The sequence below is a fragment of the Herpailurus yagouaroundi genome, unplaced genomic scaffold (assembly GCF_014898765.1).
Source record: "Herpailurus yagouaroundi ecotype Mexico unplaced genomic scaffold, PumYag 308, whole genome shotgun sequence".
NCBI lineage: Eukaryota > Metazoa > Chordata > Mammalia > Carnivora > Felidae > Herpailurus > Herpailurus yagouaroundi.
In genome coordinates, this window is record NW_024412525.1 from 5,216,537 (window position 1) to 5,234,557 (window position 18,021).

The 18,021-nt window shown below is 54.5% G+C and overlaps 1 protein-coding gene across 2 annotated transcripts in view; it reads right to left on the bottom strand.

Moving 5' to 3' along the window:
- Positions 1 to 10,815, bottom strand: part of LRRN2 (leucine rich repeat neuronal 2) — a 54,043-nt gene extending 43,228 nt beyond the window's left edge. The window contains exons 1-2 of one of the 2 annotated variants that reach the window (XR_005786656.1): positions 9,639 to 10,815; positions 8,115 to 8,283 (exon numbers count right to left, since the gene is read on the bottom strand). The gene's annotated coding sequence lies outside the window, so the exon portion shown is untranslated. Of the gene's footprint in view, positions 1 to 8,114; positions 8,284 to 9,638 lie in introns of those variants that run through there. The other variant, XM_040462309.1, reaches the window with a different exon arrangement.
- Between the last annotated feature and the right edge of the window lie 7,206 nt (positions 10,816 to 18,021).

Below are 18,021 nucleotides of genomic sequence, written 5' to 3' on the forward strand. Positions count from 1 at the left end.
TTTTTTATTTTTATTTTTTTGTGAGGGAGAGAGAGAGAGAGAGGGAGCGGAGCTCACCCGAGGGAGGGCTCGAGCTCACCCAATGTGGGGCTCAAACTCATGAAGCATGAGATCATGACCTGAGTTGAAGCTAGATGCTTAACCGACTGAGCCACCCAGGTTCCCTAAAAGTATGTGTGTGTGTGTGTGTGTGTGTGTGTGTGTTTAAATTGCTATAGTACCTACAGCATAAGGCTATTTTTGAGGTTCCCTGAGTTAATATAAAGCACTTAATATAGCGTCTAGCACATCGTAAGCCATTATTACATATTGTTGTTGTGACTACGATACGCCGGGCACTGGAGTCGCAACGTGGATAAGTCACAGTCTCTGTCCTTGAGGAGCTTCCTTTTCGGCAGAAGAGGAAGACACAGCAAAGAGAGATCTTTAACAGGATGTGCTGAGTGTGCCCCCACATGGGAGGAGTTCTGCGGGCTTGGGGGAAGGTTTCCTGGAAAAGATATCATTACAGCCAAGTATCGAGGCATGGCAAGAATCAGCCAGGCGAGGAGAATATGAAGGGCACCCAGGCAGAAGGAACAGTCCAAGCAAAACCTGGAGGCATGGGTGGCACGGGATGGCTGCGGAACCAGGGGCAGTTGGTTTTACCTGAGCATTTGGGAGGCGGAAGGAAGCAGGAAAAGAAGCTGGAAAGGAGGCATAAGTCAAGCCAAGGAGGCCGTGTATGCCTCCAGAGCCCAGACTTTGTCCTTGGGGAGGCAGGGGTGAGGAGCCATTGTCCCCCACCAGCCTCAACCACCCTGGCTCTTTACTGTGTGGATTCCCCGGGCACTCCGGCTCCGGGGACCCCAGAGAGAGCTGGACCGCTGAGTCTATCCCAGCACTGAATGACGAACTGTAAGTATCTGAGCGAGTGAGGGGCCCAGCACAGGCACCGCAAAGCCAACCCGGACTGGCCTTAATCACACAGGAGGTCAGACTCCTGAAAACCAGACTGCGCGCCACCCTCCAGACCCGCCCTCTTCTTCCCACACCACGTGGGTTTTTGCTCTTTGTGGACTTTTCCTTGGTACCACCGCTGCGGATAAGCCAGAACCCGCAGCATCCTCTTCTCTACAAGCCTGTGTGGAGAGCATGGAAGTGAGGCCACAAGCACCGGGTTCAAGTCCACCTTCTCACTGACCAGCCCCGACTGTGGGAAGGCCGCCAAGCCTTCCTGAGCTACAGGTCCCCCCACTGTGAACCAAGGGTCCGTAACACACAGGAAGCTGGAGTGTGGCTCAAAAGACATAGAAAACTCAAACACCACGACATACGTGGAAGAGCTTTTAGGCTGTAAAGAACTGTTCAGATATGAGAGGTTATGGCTATTGCTGCTGAAAACTATTGGTGGAGAGGGGCCTGTACCTCTGCTTGGAAAATCGGAGTAAATCCCCTTTGAATCCGGGCAGAGTCTTTAGGGAGGCGAGGGCAGAGAAGGGAAAGGAGGAGAGAGAGGAACAGCGGGGCCAGGCCTGGTCAGCTGGTCTACCAATGCCTCACTCGGGGTTGCTTTTCCCTCTGGCTTTTCCCATGAGATCCATTTTGTATCTAAAGACCTTTCACTAAGGAAGTCACCCCCCAAATGTTCTCTGAACGCCTCATACGTGCCAGGAACCAGTGCTACAATGGTGGACTGAACAGATAGGGCCCTGGCTCTCATGGCGCCACAGTCTACTGGCAAAGACAGACATTTATCTAGTAAACAATTATATAATTAGGTAACGTGACGCATCTTATGAAGGAAGCCTACAGGACATGATGAGAGTGTCTAACACGGGCCTGAGAAGATTCTCGAGGTACCCTGGGGAAACTCTTCTAAGAAAGGGCTATCTGGGCTGATATCTGAGAGACGGGAGGACGAATATGAGGTGGAGAGAGTGACCAAGGGCCAAAGAACAGCAGGTGTAAAGGCCAAGGGGCGAAAAAGAGGCCAGCAGTCCAAGAACTGAAAGAATCCAATGTGCGGGGTGCAGAGCAGGAGAGGGCACTGGTACCGCTGGAAACACTGAAGTGTTTTGAGAGTTTGGGAGATTGTGCTCAGATCAGATCTGTATCCCTTAAAGGTCACTGCGGTCGCTATTCCGAGATGGGACTTGAAGTGCGAGGGTAGATGCAGGCATACCGGTCACAAGGTGACCCCAGTGGTGCAGGTTGGGGTAACGTGGAAGCTGTGAAGGGGTGGCGGGGTCTGGGTGCTACCCAGGGGACCAGACAGCCACTGGTGAGGGGCTGGACACCAAGGGGTGCAGGGCGGGGGTGTGGGGAAGCTGGACAGTGACTCCCCGCGTATCCAACTGGCTGCAGGAGGTGCCATTCTCTAACACTGGAGGGGAGCCGGCAGGGGGCGGAGAAGGCAGTGAGAGATTTAGGACGAGAATCAAGACTGTCTTTGGATATGCCAGGTCTGAGGTTTCTCGGGACACCCAGCTTCGTCAGCTGGACGGGTGGATGTTAAGGATACGAACGGAGATGAAAGGATGCAGGCTGGGTGCCACCTGCACGTGGCTGTTAACAGACGCCTTTCATGAGATGGCCTAGGGACAAGTGTCTAGTCGGAAGAGAGTGCCTTGAACCAGACCAGACGGAACGCCAACGTTTAGAGATGGAGAAGGGAAGGATGAGTCAGCAAGATGACTTGGGAGTGAGCAGAAAAGCCAGGAATATGGGGCCAGAGAAGCCAAGGGAAAGGAATGTGTCAGAAGGGAGTGAAAGATGCTTCTGAGAACTAAAAACTGTTCCCTGGTAGAGCGCTCTGGAGAGCAGGACGGGGGAGGGAGCCGGGCTGGAGCGGGGCAGGGGGAGAAATGGGAGGTGCAGACACCGGCAAGAGGAGAGGAGCGCCAGGGCGGTCAACTCTCCCGGGAGACCTGGAGACCTGGCTCGGCAGGAGAAAGGAGACAAGGTGCGAGGGAGCAGAGCTGGGTCCTGAGGAAGGCTTTTGCTTTTGTTGTTGAAGATGGGAGAAGCTTGAGCATGGTGGGAAGGATGTTCCCAAGGAGACCGGAGAACAGGATCAAGAACCCAGCTTGGGGGAGCAGTGGCCTCCTCCGCTGACACAGGAGGGAAGGAGGGAAGCAGGGAAGACAGGCACCGAGGCAGGTGTGTCTGGGGGTCTGGTGTGACGAGCCGAGGGGTCCTGCCCGAGGCCTTGTGTTTCTCTGTGAAGAGGGCGGTGAGGTCCTCTGCGGAGAGTGAGGGCGAAGGTAGAGGTTTGGGGAAGAAGGTGGGACACAGGCCTTGTGGGGAGTCAGGAGAGGGACAACCAGGGGAATGTGGTGGGAACACCAGGTGCTTCTGGAGAATAAGGTGGGTTGGTGATGGTGAATTTCTGGAGGTGCCGATCTGCCTTAGTTTGTGCCTTTTTCTAGAGGGTTGAGTTATCTGGATGCGGGCCGAAAGCAGCAGAGAGTAATTGATCCAGAACTGGGACTTCGCCAGACTGGGGTAATAAAAAGACAGAGGGTCAAGAGAGTTTAGGATATTGGAGGGGGCGGTTCCTAAAATGATGGAAGATGGAATGTATCTGGAATCAGGGAAGGGAAGGCGGAGGAAGGCTATATCTGGAGAGAAAGGAGAGGTGCCAGTGGACCGAAAATCCCAATGGGGTTACAGAATGGTTGTGGGCGAGTCATCGGACAAGCAGGCTGGGAGACCAGAGGTGGTGACCAGAAAGCAGGATGCTCTAATAGGTGATGGCAGCTTTGCAGGCGACTGGCTGAGGTGGGAAGGGCTGATGGGTCTGGGCGTAGTAAGAGCGGCCCCTGGAATCACTGGTCTCACCCAGGACAGCAGATGGGCTCAGAAAGGGGAGGATGTCTATGGGTGGATGCCAAAGGCTTCGCTGAAATAGGAGGGTGGCTGGTGATGACGGTGGGGGGGGGGGGGGCGGGAAATGGAGCCTGATTTTATGAGATTTGGGGAATCATGGTCTCAGAGAAATTCTATTCCCTTGCCATCTGAAGCATGTTCTCCAGGAAAGAAAATGGAAGGAGTCTTTAGAAGAGGTAATAGAAACAGCACAGGGTCAGAAAGTTGGGAGATTTATATGCAGTCCTGATGAGATGAACATGCTATGTGACCTCCCTGGGTCTCCGATTTCTCATCAATAAAAATAGGCTGGGGGAACTGGCTTGTCTAGACCTCCCCAACTTATGTTAGGGGGCCGCAGGAATGGGTTTGGGTGTGCTGAGATGTTGACCGCCCCCCTTAGCCCTCGGTCAGAGTCCCGGAGCCATCATCGCTGTGTGTGTGTGTGCTATAAAGTGAATGAGAAGGTGGGGGAAGCGTGGGCCAGACACCCTCCAGGGCCCCGGCCGTGTCTGACGTTCCGTTTTGCGCATCTCTGCTGCTCGGTCTCGGAGGGAACTGCAGGGAGGCTGATAGAAGAACAGACAGACTCCCGCTGCAGGCATAAGTCCACCTGCTGGCAGAGGTGGAAGCCAAGTCCCCCGGCTCCCCCGCTGCTCCCCTCGCCTCCCTCCCAGCCCAAGCTGAGGGATCCGTGATCCGCTCAGGTGCCCCGGTGAGGGCAAGCCACTCGTCTCCGGTGGCTGAGTGGTCCCTGGCGGCCCCCTCAAGCCTCGGCAGGGGCTTATGAAAGTAGGGGAGCAGCCACCCACTGGCTCCTTCACCCACTTTCCAGTTCCCAGAAGAGACTCAGTGTTTCTGGGGAGTCAGGCAGCAGGTCTCGCTGCACAGGACTCAGACGGAGCCTTTAGAAGGCACACGTTTCCCTTGGGGCCGCCACGTCTCAGAGATCCACGGAAGGTCCACTTATGTGGCTGATCTTGGCCCGCTCTCCCTGGCCTCCCTCTCCTTCCATCTCCTGTCAGAGGCTATATGCGTAGAGAGTATACACGCAGCCTAATTCCACCCTCATCGTAAATTATCAGGGAAGACCCAGCACTTGACCCAGTACTTTGCACACAGTAGATACTCTATAAATATTTACTGAATAAATGAAGACTATTCTCAAATATTTAAAAAAGAAAACCCTACTGAGCCCACTGGAATTTTTTAAATTATTGATCACATCGCTCCTATTTATTTGGGTGGATAAAAGATCACTTTTAAAATTCTTTCGTATTTATTGGGGCTAACTATGTGCCGAGCATTTTACAGGTATGAGTGGGTTTCCTTTTCACAACCTGCGCGATGGGTATTTTAACCCCATTTTACAGAGAAGCAAACCCAGGCTCAAAGAGAGGTTAAGAAACATGTCCAAGGTCATAGAGCTGGGAAGCAGGGGCCACAGGATCCTAACCCAGGGCCAGCCAACTTTAAAGACGGTGCTCTTGGGGCGCCTGGGTGGCGCAGTCGGTTAAGCGTCCGACTTCAGCCAGGCCACGATCTCGCGGTCCGGGAGTTCGAGCCCCGCGTCAGGCTCTGGGCTGATGGCTCAGAGCCTGGAGCCTGTTTCCGATTCTGTGTCTTCCTCTCTCTCTGCCCCTCCCCCGTTCATGCTCTGTCTCTCTCTGTCCCAAAAATAAATAAACGTTGAAAAAAAAAATTTAAAAAAAAATAAATAAATAAAGACGGTGCTCTTTGCGGCCCACCAGGCTGCCTCTAACGGTATACAAACAGAACAGAATGGACAGAGACGGAAGGGAGGAGGGAGGCAGAGAAGTGTGCAGGAAGGTTGTTGCAGCAGCGTGGTCGGAGGCTCCCTACTGCCTTCCCCTGGGGAAGTAGTTTTGAGGCTGGGTAAGTTCTGCTGAAGAAAAGTGAAGCCAGTCACCCCCCAACCCCCACCCCATCTCTCCCCCTTTGATTGTTTGGCCGGTTCGCCCACTACCTATGCAAGCTGGCATTTCATCCAGCGCTGCCCAGCTTGGTCCTCTGAGCGTATGAAGGGCCGGGGAGCTGCCAGGACTCGTCCTGAGGACAGACCTTCCCTGCTTCCCTTCCCGTGAGGCAGAGAGGCTATGGGGCCTGGGGGGCAGGCAGGAGAGCGTCAGGAAACACAAGCCGTCTGACCTGCTGGGGATGAACACGGCTGTTGTCCCCCACCCCCTGCCTGCCTGCCTCTGCCTGACAGGTGAGCAGCTGTGCTCCACATCTGTCTGTCCATCTGTCTCCTTCTCAGGGGCCTGGAGAGAACGGATGCTCCTGGGGGTTGGGGGGGAGGCCCTGGACCAGAAGCAGCTCCCTTACTCCAGATATTAGTCAGCAGGGAATAGGAAGGGTGGGGCGGGGAGGAAAGTGTGCCTCTGTCTCCATCCCAATCCCCAACCCCCGCCCCACCGCTGCGTCCCTCTTGCTGCCCCCCACCTCCTCACCAGCCCCCCCCCCAGCTCTGCCTGCCAAGCTCTGCAAATTACCACACTTGCCAATAAGTCATTAGAAACCAGAACGGCAAATGCGGGGTTGCCATGGAGACCGATACCAGGAGCCTGGCAGCCCTGGGGGCCGGCCTGTGGCTCAGGTGTGCTGTGGGGAGAGCTGGGAGGGCCTGGCAGGGAGGAGATAACGTTATGCTATCGGGGTGCTGATTCCGGGCGTTGGTCCCCTCCTCAGGGCCCAGCCCTGCACCCCCGAAGAGCGTCAGGTCGACAGATGCTGCAGGGCTGCAGGGGGGCAGGTGAGCCTGGGCCTGGGGGGCCGGGCCCCTCCCTTCACAGAGCTGCACCTCTACCTGAGGAGGTGCCTGTGATCGGGCCAGTTGGGGACCGGCCCTAGGGCCCTAAGCACCCTGTGCGGAAGGCCTGGGTTTGGAAGAAACTGAGTTCAGGGAGGAGCCGAGGGCAGGATCAGCACTCGGGCAACGCTCTCCCACCTTCCGGAGCTTGGAACTTGCTTTTGCTTCTGCCCAGTGCTTAGCACAGCACCGCGTCTTTGCAGGTGAACACGCACACATACGTTTGTTGAAAATGGATGAGTGGACAAGGGAATGTGTGTAAGCGCCCGAGATTTCTGACAAGACGGGCGCAGGCCCTGGATCGCAGTTTGTGCGGTTCCGCTAACTCGGTGTGACCTCTGACAGAGGCCCTTCTCCTGGGCCTCAGTTTCATCGTCCGGAAAATAACCGGATTGCGTTTCACACCCAGTGTGTTTCCCACCGAGCTGTCCAGAGCGTGTGAGTTGTGAAGCGATTCCTCTGGGGTTATGGGTCAGGAGGAGGCTGAGCCCGTGGGGCTCTGGTCCACTGGCTTTGCTCCACCTACAGCCGCCTCATATTAATTTCCTGTGGCTGCTGTAACATATTACCACAAATTTAGTGGCTTAAAACAACACATTTATTATCTTACGGTTCAGACGGTCAGAAGTTCAAATTGGGTCTCACCGGGCTAAAATCAGAGTGTCAGCGGGTCTGTGCCCCTTCTGGAGGCTCTCGGGAGAATTGGCTTCCTTGCCTTTTCCAGCTTCTGGAGCTGCCTACATTTCTTGGCTCATGGCCCCTTCCATATTCTCAGGATGAAGGTCTTGTCAAGTCTTCGCCCCATCTCATTGTTCTAACAATGACTTCTGCCTCCCTCTCCCACATTTAAAGGACGGTTGTGATTGACTACACGGGACCTCCCTGAGTAATTCAGGATAACCTCTTTATCTGAAGGTCAGCTGATGGCAACCTTAAGACCCTGTGCCACATAACATGGCAAATTCATAGGTTCTGGGGAGTTGTAGGTGAACACCTTTGGGAGACCATTAATCCTGCCAACCCCACATATATCATTGACCCTTGGACAACACAGAATTCAACGCATCGACGCCCCCTCCCCCACCACGCACAGTTAAAAATCCACGTATAACCTTTGACTCCCCCCAAACTCGAACACTTAACTGTTAGCCTCGTGTTGACCTTCCAGAAGCCTTTCTGCTAACGTAAAACTGTTGATTAACACATATTTCACATGCTCTATGATTACATACTGCATTCTTACAATAAAGCTAGAGGAAAGAAAATGTTAAGAAAATCAAAAGGGGGGGCACCCGGGCGGCTCAGTAGGTTAAGCGTCCGACTTCGGCTCAGGTCATGATGTCACAGTCCGTGAGTTCGAGCCCCGCGTCGGGCTCCGTGCTGACAGCTCAGAGCCTGCAGCCTGCTTCAGATTCTGTGTCTCCCTCTCTCTCTCCCCCTCTCCCTCTCGCACTCTGTCTCTCTCTCTCTCAAAAATAAATGAATATCAAAAAAAATTTAAAGAAAATAAAGAGGAAGAGAGAATACACTTACAGCGTTGTGCTGTGTTTATTGACACTGCAATTTTCTGTCGTCTGTTTGTAAGATGAATCATCGGTCAGGACCTATATCAATACATAATACATGATACAAAACACTATAGATGTGCAGATGTTATGCGTATTACTAATGCCACATGTCAAAAATGAAAACAATGTGAAAGAGAAATTCATATTTACTTACAAAATAAAGTTTTTCCAATGCATATATTTTTTCTGATATATTTATGGGGGAAAAGAATCCATGTACAAGTCGACCTGCGTAGTGCAAACCTGTACTGTTCAAGGGGTCAGCTGTACAATCGTTCTGAAGAAAAATGTACCAATTTCTATAAATGTGTGCAAGCCACATGGCCAGAAGACTCTCTCAGTTGCCAGCAGTTTTAAAGTGTTAGGACTTGGATGCTTTTTTCTCCCTGGGGGATCCCCGCAAGCAAGTTCAGAGGAGGTCTATCGACTGCCCTGAGGGTGAACGTTGGCAGACTTGGGCTGTCCTGCTGGGGTGTGCAGAGACCTGGGTCTCCGTGTCCACCGGAAAAGGAGTATCCGGGAAGGAAAAAAGGAGGGACGTTTCGGGGAACCCACCTGGCCTCAATTCTCTCCTCGCCATTCCATAGGCGCCCATATATTCAGACTAGTCTCCAGTCCTCTGTTCCTATTTTTATGTCCGGGTAAGGTCAGATAGAACCGTGCGTGCATGCGTGTCCGCACATGCACGCGGATAGTCTCTCCCATCAGACTGAAAAGTTCCCTGAGGCCGTGACCTTGTTCTTCTTTGCTCCCCATTACCCACCTCCCTCTCTTGGCGCTACACCTGGTGCAGAAGGTATACCGGTTTAATAGTCATAAAGTTGAGATAGCATCCTTGCTTCCCACACCTTGACCTTCAATACTGTCTGTCTTCTTCCTAGATTTATCCAGAGAAGTCCCCAGATTTTTCATAACAAACTCTGGAAACGGTACCCGAGTTCAGAAAGCATACGTCTTACAATCTTCCTACTAGAAGATCTGGGCCTTCCGGGCCCAGAATGAAATACTCCAGCATTTGGAGGTGGGACAGGCTTTGACGGCCCCTGGGGGACACGGTGGCCTCTCATTCTCCTCCCTTGCAGCACGGCCTCTGTTCTTATGTCTGCAAGGCACCCTCTGCTGACCGCCTGGGACCCAGTGGGGCTAAACAACAAAACTCTTATGAGAAAGGTGCCCTGGGTATTAATCACAGCCCTGGTGTTTTAAGATTTTATGCAAATTCCTCACCCTCTCTCAGCCTTATTTTTTCCCTTGGTACAAGCCGACAGCTCATTCTCGTTGTTCCCTCTGTCATATGTCCCAGGGGGTGCTGGAAAAGAAATGTGATGTGGTAGGGAGAGCTATTCTTTGGAGGAGTGGCGCTGGGGAAATTGAGGAGAAGAGGAACTCACATTTATCCAGCTTCTGCTTTGTGGCGGGCACTTTACATAGATTAGTTCGTTTAACACGGCGGTTGAGAACCAGGGCTCTGGAGTCAGAAAGGTTTGGGGCTGAATTCTGGCTCTGACATCTCCTGGCTGTGTTACTTTAACGTTTCCCAGCTCGGTCTCCTCAACTGCAAAATGGGGGGAAATAATACGTAACCCACGGCGCTCTGTGGATGAAATGAGCTGAAGGCAGTAGAGTTTTCGGCTCTCCCCAAGCACCCGACGAGGTTAGATCTTGGTATTAATGACCCTATGAAGTGGGTGTTATTGACCCAGATGTATGGAGGCTCAGAGAGGTTAAGTCAAATGTCCAAGGGCCTGCGGTTAGGGAGGGACTCTAACCCAGCTCTGGCTGATCCCGGCTCCTCTGGACGGTGAGGCACGAGGAGCCTTGGGTTCAGGCCTGCATCTTCCAGGTCGTTGTGCCAGGAGCCTCTGGGGCAGCGCTGGTGGGCTCTCCCCCTTCCCCGGGCTGCCCACGGCCCAGAGGAGGGGGAGAAGGCTGCTGAGCAGACCGCTTTGCCCATGGAACCCTTGGCTCCTGCTCTTTGCCCTGCCACCCCGGGGAATGGGGGGCGGGGGGAGTGGGGCAGAGGGTCCGCCTGTGTCTCCAGTACGCAAGGGCACTACCAACGGATCCCACTCCACTCCAGGGCAAGCTCTGCACACATCGGGAGTGAGCCCAAACTGCCGAGACCCAGGCAGCCTCTCTCCAGGGCGAGGGCAGACGCCCCTCATGGGCGAACGTTTGCTCCTATTGGCTCAACTTGACTTCCAGTTCATCCTAACTGAAACTAACTGGAATGTTCTAGGAGTAACCCATCAAACAGGAGCCCAGGCGGTGAGAGGAAAGAAGAAAAGAAGCCAGCTGCAGGCTGGGTGAAAAAATGGAGTTCAATGGGGCAGGGGTGGAGAGATTGGGGGCGGTTGGGGGGGGGGGGTGTTGGGAGGAGGCTGGCGGATGGTGGCAGACCAGGAGAGCGCAGATGTATGCGAACCGCTGGAGAGCTGGAAACGGGACCTTCTCAAAGCAAGAGGGCTTCACGGGACCGAGATGCTGGCCCTCCATAGGAGAGGGCAAGAGCCGTGCGGCCCGGTGTTCATTCTCCGGAGGGCTGCTCTCCTGTCCCGGGATGGTGGGGAAAGGCCGCCCCACCCTGCTTGGCCCCCCCTTCTCCCCCTCTCCAGCTGTAAGTTCCCCCCAGGAGGGCCCCCCCCTCTGCAGAGCCACAGCCTACCCCCTTTTTCAGGCCCAAGTCAGCCGCACCTCCTGGAGGAAGCGTCCCCTATACCCTCCCACACACAGCTCACACTTCTGATAACATTTATAGTCGAAATCACACAGTTTAGCACTTGGTTTTAAATAACTGTCTGGTATTATTCCCTCGTTATTTCTTGTGAGTGTAAGTTGTGCCTCCCCAGCTGACTGGTAGGTTTCTTTAACAGTAAAGACTGCGTCTTTTGTTTCTTTACATTCTACACCCCCCCCCCCCCCGCCTCCCCGCCCTGGCCCACACCACAGCCCACACTGCTCGGGAGACAGTACCCACGAAAAAGGGACTTAGCGGGTAAGTTCTGATGGACTGACTAGCTTGGCTTCGATGGCTGGACAACTTCCTGACTAGCCACCCAGTGAAATGCTGAAACGGATGGCTGAAACCTCAGGTTTTAAAAGACCGGGTCATGTCACCCCTGCCCTAAACCCTGCAAAGCCTCCCCATCTTGGTCTGAGGAAAGAAGAAACTGTTCGTTCCACCCCCAGGGCTCTCCGAGGTCTGGCCTCCTAATGTCGCCCAAACCCACCAGACACGGCCCTGCCTCTGAGCCCCGCACCTGCTGTTCCCTCTGCCTGGCGTGACCTTCCCATCTTGCTTCCACTTCCTCTTTACTCACATTCTCAGCAAGGTCACCTCGGGCCCGCGCTGTACAAAATTACGAACTCTCCTCTTCCTAACACAGACTCTCCTACCCCGCCTCCTTCCTTCTTTCCTTCCTCCCTCCCTTCCTTCCTTCCTTCCTTCCTTTTTTCAGCACTTGCCACTCTCAAACATACAATTCTTTTTACCATATTCCCCAGACCATAAAGTATAAGCTCCTCAAGGGCAGAGATCCCTGGTTGCTCACTGTTGCCTGTACTGCCAGTGCCTGGGATAACTACTTGCTGAAGGAAGAGACCCCAGTCCCACCCTGCGTCTGAGATGGCTCAGGCACAGTTGTGCTCAGAGATGGACGACGGGCAGGAAAATTCTGGGTGTCCCCTCTTGAAGTGGGATTCCAGCATTCCACTCCTGGACTAACTCTGGGGAAGCACCTTCTGAAGTTCAGAGGCCTGAAGCTGTGTGAGCCACCTTCATCCCACCGGGAGGTCTGTCCGGAAGTAGAAGATGGGTCAGGGGCTGCCAGGCAAGGTCAAGTGCCTCCCCTCCCTTTATGCACAGCTTTTAAATTTCTAGCTTGCCCACCAGCTGCCCCTCTGGGGTCTCTCTCTCCCGGACATCCCACCTCTGCCCCCCCAGGCCAAAGACAGACGCTTCATCACTTGCCTTTGAATGTTCACTTTGAGAGCACTTTATAGAGGAACATAACCTTTCCTGCTTTCTTCTCTCTTCCCCTCTTTTCTTTAAAAAAGAAAGGGTCAGGTAAGACAGACCCACTTTTCCTGGGGGACCAATGCTGGCTGTCTAACACTGTTGCCCCTCCTTACGTGTGTTTTTTTTTCCTGAAGGATCCGCCTTGTGAGATGTTTGTAAAGATGAATGATTGTACTTGTTCCTCCCAAGACACATGAGCCTCCCTACTTAGAGGCACCCCGCTGGTATTTCCAAACCATCCCCACCTAATCTGGGGTCTGCATCCCACCCTCACATCTCCCAGAAGTCACCCTCATATTGGTTCCCACTCCTGTGGGCGTGAGGACTGGCTGTTAGGGTCCCCCTTCCCTAAGGCCACTGGCTCTGTGTGGCCTGGAGGCACTTAGCTGAAACAAAGAGAACCAATGTTGGCTCTCAAAGAGCTGTGACCTACAGAGGCAAAAAAAGAGAAGACCCTCTCTGAAGGTCCCCCAAAGGGGACAGGCAGTTCCTAGCTTGGACAGGATTTGGGAGCTTCTCACCCTAGGGAGGGAGGGGAATGGGCTAGATGCCCCCTGAGAACCTTCCAGGACCAAAGGGCACTGGATTCTGAGAGTGGATAAGGGGCAGGAGCCCTCGGGTCAGAGAGAACTCCTTTGTTTTATCTAGCTCTTTGTCCTTGAGCAAGTTACTGAACCTGAGTCTTGGTTTCCTTGAGTTTAAACTAGAGACAGGCGTGCCTGGGTGGCTCCGTCGGTTGAGCGTCTGACTTCAGCTCAGGTCGTGACCTTGTGTTTGGTGAGTTCGAGCCCCTCATAGGGCTTGCTACTGTCAGGGCAGAGCCTGCTTTGGATCCTCTGTCCCCAACCCCCCCCCCCCCCGCCCCTCCCTCCTCTCAAAAATAAAGAAACATTTAAAAAGTAAATAAATAAATAGAGACAATAAAAGAACCTACCTAATGGGGGTGTTTTGGAGGATTTAGTAGGATAACGTAGGTAAAGCCCTTGGCACGGTGCCTGGCACACAGTAAGTGCTCAAGAAATGCTGGCTGCTGTCCTTGGTGCCATTCCAGTATGACAGGTAGAGGCTGGGAAACAGTCGTCACCCCAGGAGCCCTCTGCCTTCTCTGCTCTTCATCTCAGGACGCCAAGTCCATCGAATGCTGATCAGCAGGGAAAGTGTGGGTGGAAGAAATGTACAGAGAGCAACAGAATTCTAAACCAAACCTGGTTCAGCTCACCCGCTAAAAGGCAGCTCCCTCAGGCCATCTGAACATCTGACGGACCATGGTCCTGAGACCAGTCCCAGCAGGGATGTGCCAGATCCCTTGCCCAAAGGCCAACAGTTCTAGGCTGAAACGTGTGGGGCTGTTCTGGGCAACCTGCCAGCTTGGGAGCTCAGCTCTGAGCCCTGGAAACAAAGAGGCTAAGGAGGGACACGTCCAAGGTGTTCCTGTTGTCCATAGGAGGCAACACGCATACAGCACGACACCTTTTCATACCCAACTCCGGGGTCCCAGATGCCCTCGGCACCACGCTCCCCAGACCCACCACCTGTGCCTGGTGGACTCAAGCCTTGCCCCAAATGTCACGTCCTCTGAGAACCATTTCCTGACCTGTGGGCAGAGACGGCCACCGCTTTAACTGCCCGTCCCTGTGTTATAGCACTGGCATCATTATTGCTAGGACTGACCGCCCACTTCAGCACACAGCACTTCCTGTGCCCCGCCCTGTTCTGACCCGTTACATGTATCAACTCATTTAATCACCATGACAACTCTATGAAGTAGGTGCTATGATTATCCTGTTTATATATGAGAAAACCGAGGCGCAGAGAGGTTAGATGACATGCCCAGTGTCACCCAGCTAGAAGCGGGGGAGCCTGGATTTGAGCCCCAGCCGGGCGGCTCCAGACTCCACAGTCTTCCTGTGAATTCCTGGAAGGCGGGGGTGACATCTAATTAGTCTCCGTCCCTAGCACCCAGCGCAGGTACGTGGTAGGCGCTTAGAAAAGATGGGCTGACTGCATAAGCAAATGCCTGCTTCAGGCTAAGCTGGTGAATATTCCAGCCTCTGAGCTGCAGGACAGAGAAAGCGAGCCCCTCAGGGAAGTGTAAGATAAAGGTACGCCACCCCCCCCCCCCATTCTCCTTCTCTTAGCATTCCCACCGCAGCCTTGTCTGTCCTGTCTGCTTCTGTCTTATCGTTTGCCTTCTGTTTTTCTGTTTCTCAGTTTATCTTCTGCCTTTGTGCTTCTCCTCTTTTGTTCCTTGGTCACTCTCTCCCTGTCCTGCCCCATCCAGCCCCCACTCACTGTTCTTCCCAGTAGCTCTTGCATGCTTCAAAGCCACCTCCCCCCATTCTTGGCGTTGGAGCGCTTATGGAGCCCAGGCTTGCCCAACGAGGCTGAGAGCCCAGTGATATTGACTCATTACACTGGCTGTGGACCAAGCCTCTACACTTTGACCCTAAATGAAAACAGCAACTTCCCATCAATTCTACCTGGATGCAGAGTGGGGGTGCGGGTTGGGGGGGGTGGTTAGTTGCCTACCTACAGCTAGTCACGGATCTGTATGGGACAAGGAAGATCCACTGCTCTCCTTGCCTCCTCGCTCAGGGTCCCAACTCCTCCAAACAGTCTCGCCTGATCACTTGGGACAGTTTATTCATGCAACCATTCAGCGAATCCTTATATATTCCAATACTCTTACTGAGAAGAGGAGGCGTGCTTCTGAAAAACTTCGTTACGATGTAACTTCGGATAACTGTGCAAGTGACCGGATGTCACAGACATCATAAAGACCAAAGGAACTGCAGACAATCAGTGATTTTAAAAGAGACCTATATGACCTGGGGCCAGTGGTTTATTCTCTGTGGTCCTCAATATCCTAGCTATGAAGAAGGGGATGATAATCTAGACCTTAGAAGGTCAGGAGCATTGAATGGGATAGTTTTTGTAAAGGTCCTGATGGATTGGTGCTTGGTATGTGCCAAATAACACGTTTGGTTCTTTCTCCCTTCTCGGTCTAAAACAGTGGCCTTCTCCTCCACCTCTCAGATAAATGGTGAGATACGAACGGGCCCAGCCTTTCAGATCAGAAATGTCTTAAGGACAGGATGACCCTGGTCTGTAAGCTTTGTGGTAAGTGGTAGGTTGTGGAGACGGGCCTCTCATGCTAGAGGTCACCCACTCACTGTGATGATGACAATTCACTAGAATTGTCTCCCCCCCCCCCCCCCCCGCCGCCCCTTTCTCCCAAGCAGCGGGTCTTTGAAAAAGCCTGGTGGATGCAGAACTAATCAGGTGGGAAGTCCAAATACAAGTTCGGCTCTGCCCTGAGATATGGAGGTTTGTTGAAAGTGTATTTATTTATTTTAAGAGTGGCAGAGACAGCCTGAGCAGGGGAGGGGCAGAGAGAGGAAGAGAGACAGAATCCCAAGCAGGCTCTGCACTGTCAGTGTAGAAGCTGATGCGGGGCTCGAACTCCCAAACCGTGAGATCATGACCTGAGTCAAAACCAAGAGTCAGACACTTAACTGAGCCACCAGAGACCTCGACGTAGAGGTTTGTTTCATTGCTGTATCCTCAGCTCTTAAAATAGTACCAGGTACATAGTAGGTGCTCAACAAATTATTGAATCATTTATTTTTTAAAGCAATGGGTTTTCTTTTTCTTTCAAATAAAAAGATGGGCGGGGGGTTAGAAGGGGCAAATGGTAGGGTTACAGGGGGCATGCCAGGGAAATGCAGCTGCCCGGCCTGCCAGCCGTGGCTCCTCCTCTGCAAAAGGAATACAGCAAAGTCAACAGTGCATGTGTCCCCCCCTTCAGGATGTTGGGGAGCGCACATGCCTGCCTTGTGGTTTACGCTGCAGTTTTCAGAGGAGAAGGGGGGCAAAGGTGGAGACAGAGATCAGGGAGGGAGGAGGGGGAGAGGTCCTGGAGAGCAGGGGGACAGAAAGGGAGACACGGGGATGGAGATGCGGGTAGAGGAAAGAGAGTGAAGGGGAGGAGAGAAAGAGGAGGAGGGAGGGAGGCACAGGGAGAAAGAATGGAAGTAGGGAACAAGTGTGGACAGTTACAGAGGAAGCCTGCTCTCTCAGCAGACCCCTGGTTCCCACTGCCTCTGCCGTATCTTTCCGGTTAGGCTGTGCCAGCGAGCGGGTCGATTTGGGGATGCTCCTAATACCGGGTGTCCACCAGGCCCCTGGCAGGGCACTGAGGCCTGAGTTCCATCCCTTCCAGATAATGAGGTCCCATCCAGGTCCGGAGGGACCCCCTAGGCAGGAAGGAGGAGACTCAGTGTGAGCCAGCCCAGGGGCAGGAAAAGGGCCTGGAAGGCTCAGACCCCTAGCTGTGCCCTTCTCTTTCCGCCTTCCCCACATAAGGGCACCTGGCCAGCCGAGAAAGTGGGTCAGGCCACCTACATCGGACTTTTTTCTAACAACAACAGGGCCCACAGGCAAGGGGGGCCTCAGTGCCCTATACATGGCCCTTGATCACCCCATGCCCAGTGGTCTTTGCTGGTGGGACCTTTAAGAAGGAAGGGGCAGTGGAAACGGATCCTGGCTTTCTCACTCAGGCCGAAGACACGGGGGGGGGGGCGCGCAGGACCCATCCCAGGCTGGCAGGGAAGAGGGAGTCTGCTGTTGGTCCGGGTGCATGGAAAGACCCAAATCTCAGTGATGGTGACAGAGCTGGTGGGGAGCCACTTCTCTTCCTCTGACCTGGGGCAGATGTTCTGTCTACGACCCCAGCACCTGGGGGCCTCAAGCTGCGGCCCCACCGGTCCATCGCTGGCCACTGAATGCTGTGTCCGGCCCACCCCCTCCGACCCTGCCAGTCGTCCAATTAGAAGCTGCGTTGGCTCCAACAGATGGGAGCTGCGGCAGCCTGAGGAAGAGAGCACAAAGCCCAGCTGACATTTTCCTTCCTGCTCCTTCGGCGGGGGAGGAAGAACAGGGACATAGGGGGAGCACAGCAATACCCCTAGGGCCCACCCCCAGTGCCCAGGTCTCCTGCACCTCTTTAGTTTCTCAGCTCAGCCCTGAATGGAGGTCAGTCCCCCCATCTTCCCCCCCACGCAACCAGCGGCTCCTCGCTGGCTGGGCATCAGAGCCTGCGCCGCCCTTCGCCTGCAGGACAGACGGACCACCTGTGGCTGGCCAACCCCTCCCGTCTCCTGGGTGCTGCGGTGGGCCCAGAGCTGTCCTTCCGATTCCGCTTCCCACTCCCAGAGCCCCCAGGCTGGGCCCAAGCCCGGCCCATCCCCCACCGCAAATGTCCCATCCCAGGCTGCGGACAGACCCCTGCCGGCCCGGGAGAAGCCTGGCTCCTGGTTCCAGATACTTCGAACAGACACATCAAGGCCATCTTGTCCCTCCGCACGGACACCCGAGCTCCAAGGAAGGGGAAGTCCCCGCGGCCCCGGAGAGCTTCCACCCCGCCAGTCGGCCCCTGTCCCGCCTTCCCTATCCCCTCGGCCACCGCTCGGGTCCCCGACATCTCCAGGCGCCGCTCTGCCACGCAACAGTTTGGGGCGGCCCGGGCCTCCCCTGGGGCGATTAAGGCCCCCCTGGGGGATCAAGGCCCAGCCGCCCCCTCCCCCGCCGCTTCGGGTGCTGCCCGCGCGGTCGGCCGCCGTCTTTACATTCTCGAGCCCCGCTTCCGTCTGCCCCGGCAGCCGCCTCCCTCCCCGAGTCCCCAGCTCCCCGGCCGGCGTCCCCGCGGCCCGCCCCTCCCCCAGCCCCCGCCCGGCCCGGCCCGGCCCGGCGGGGAA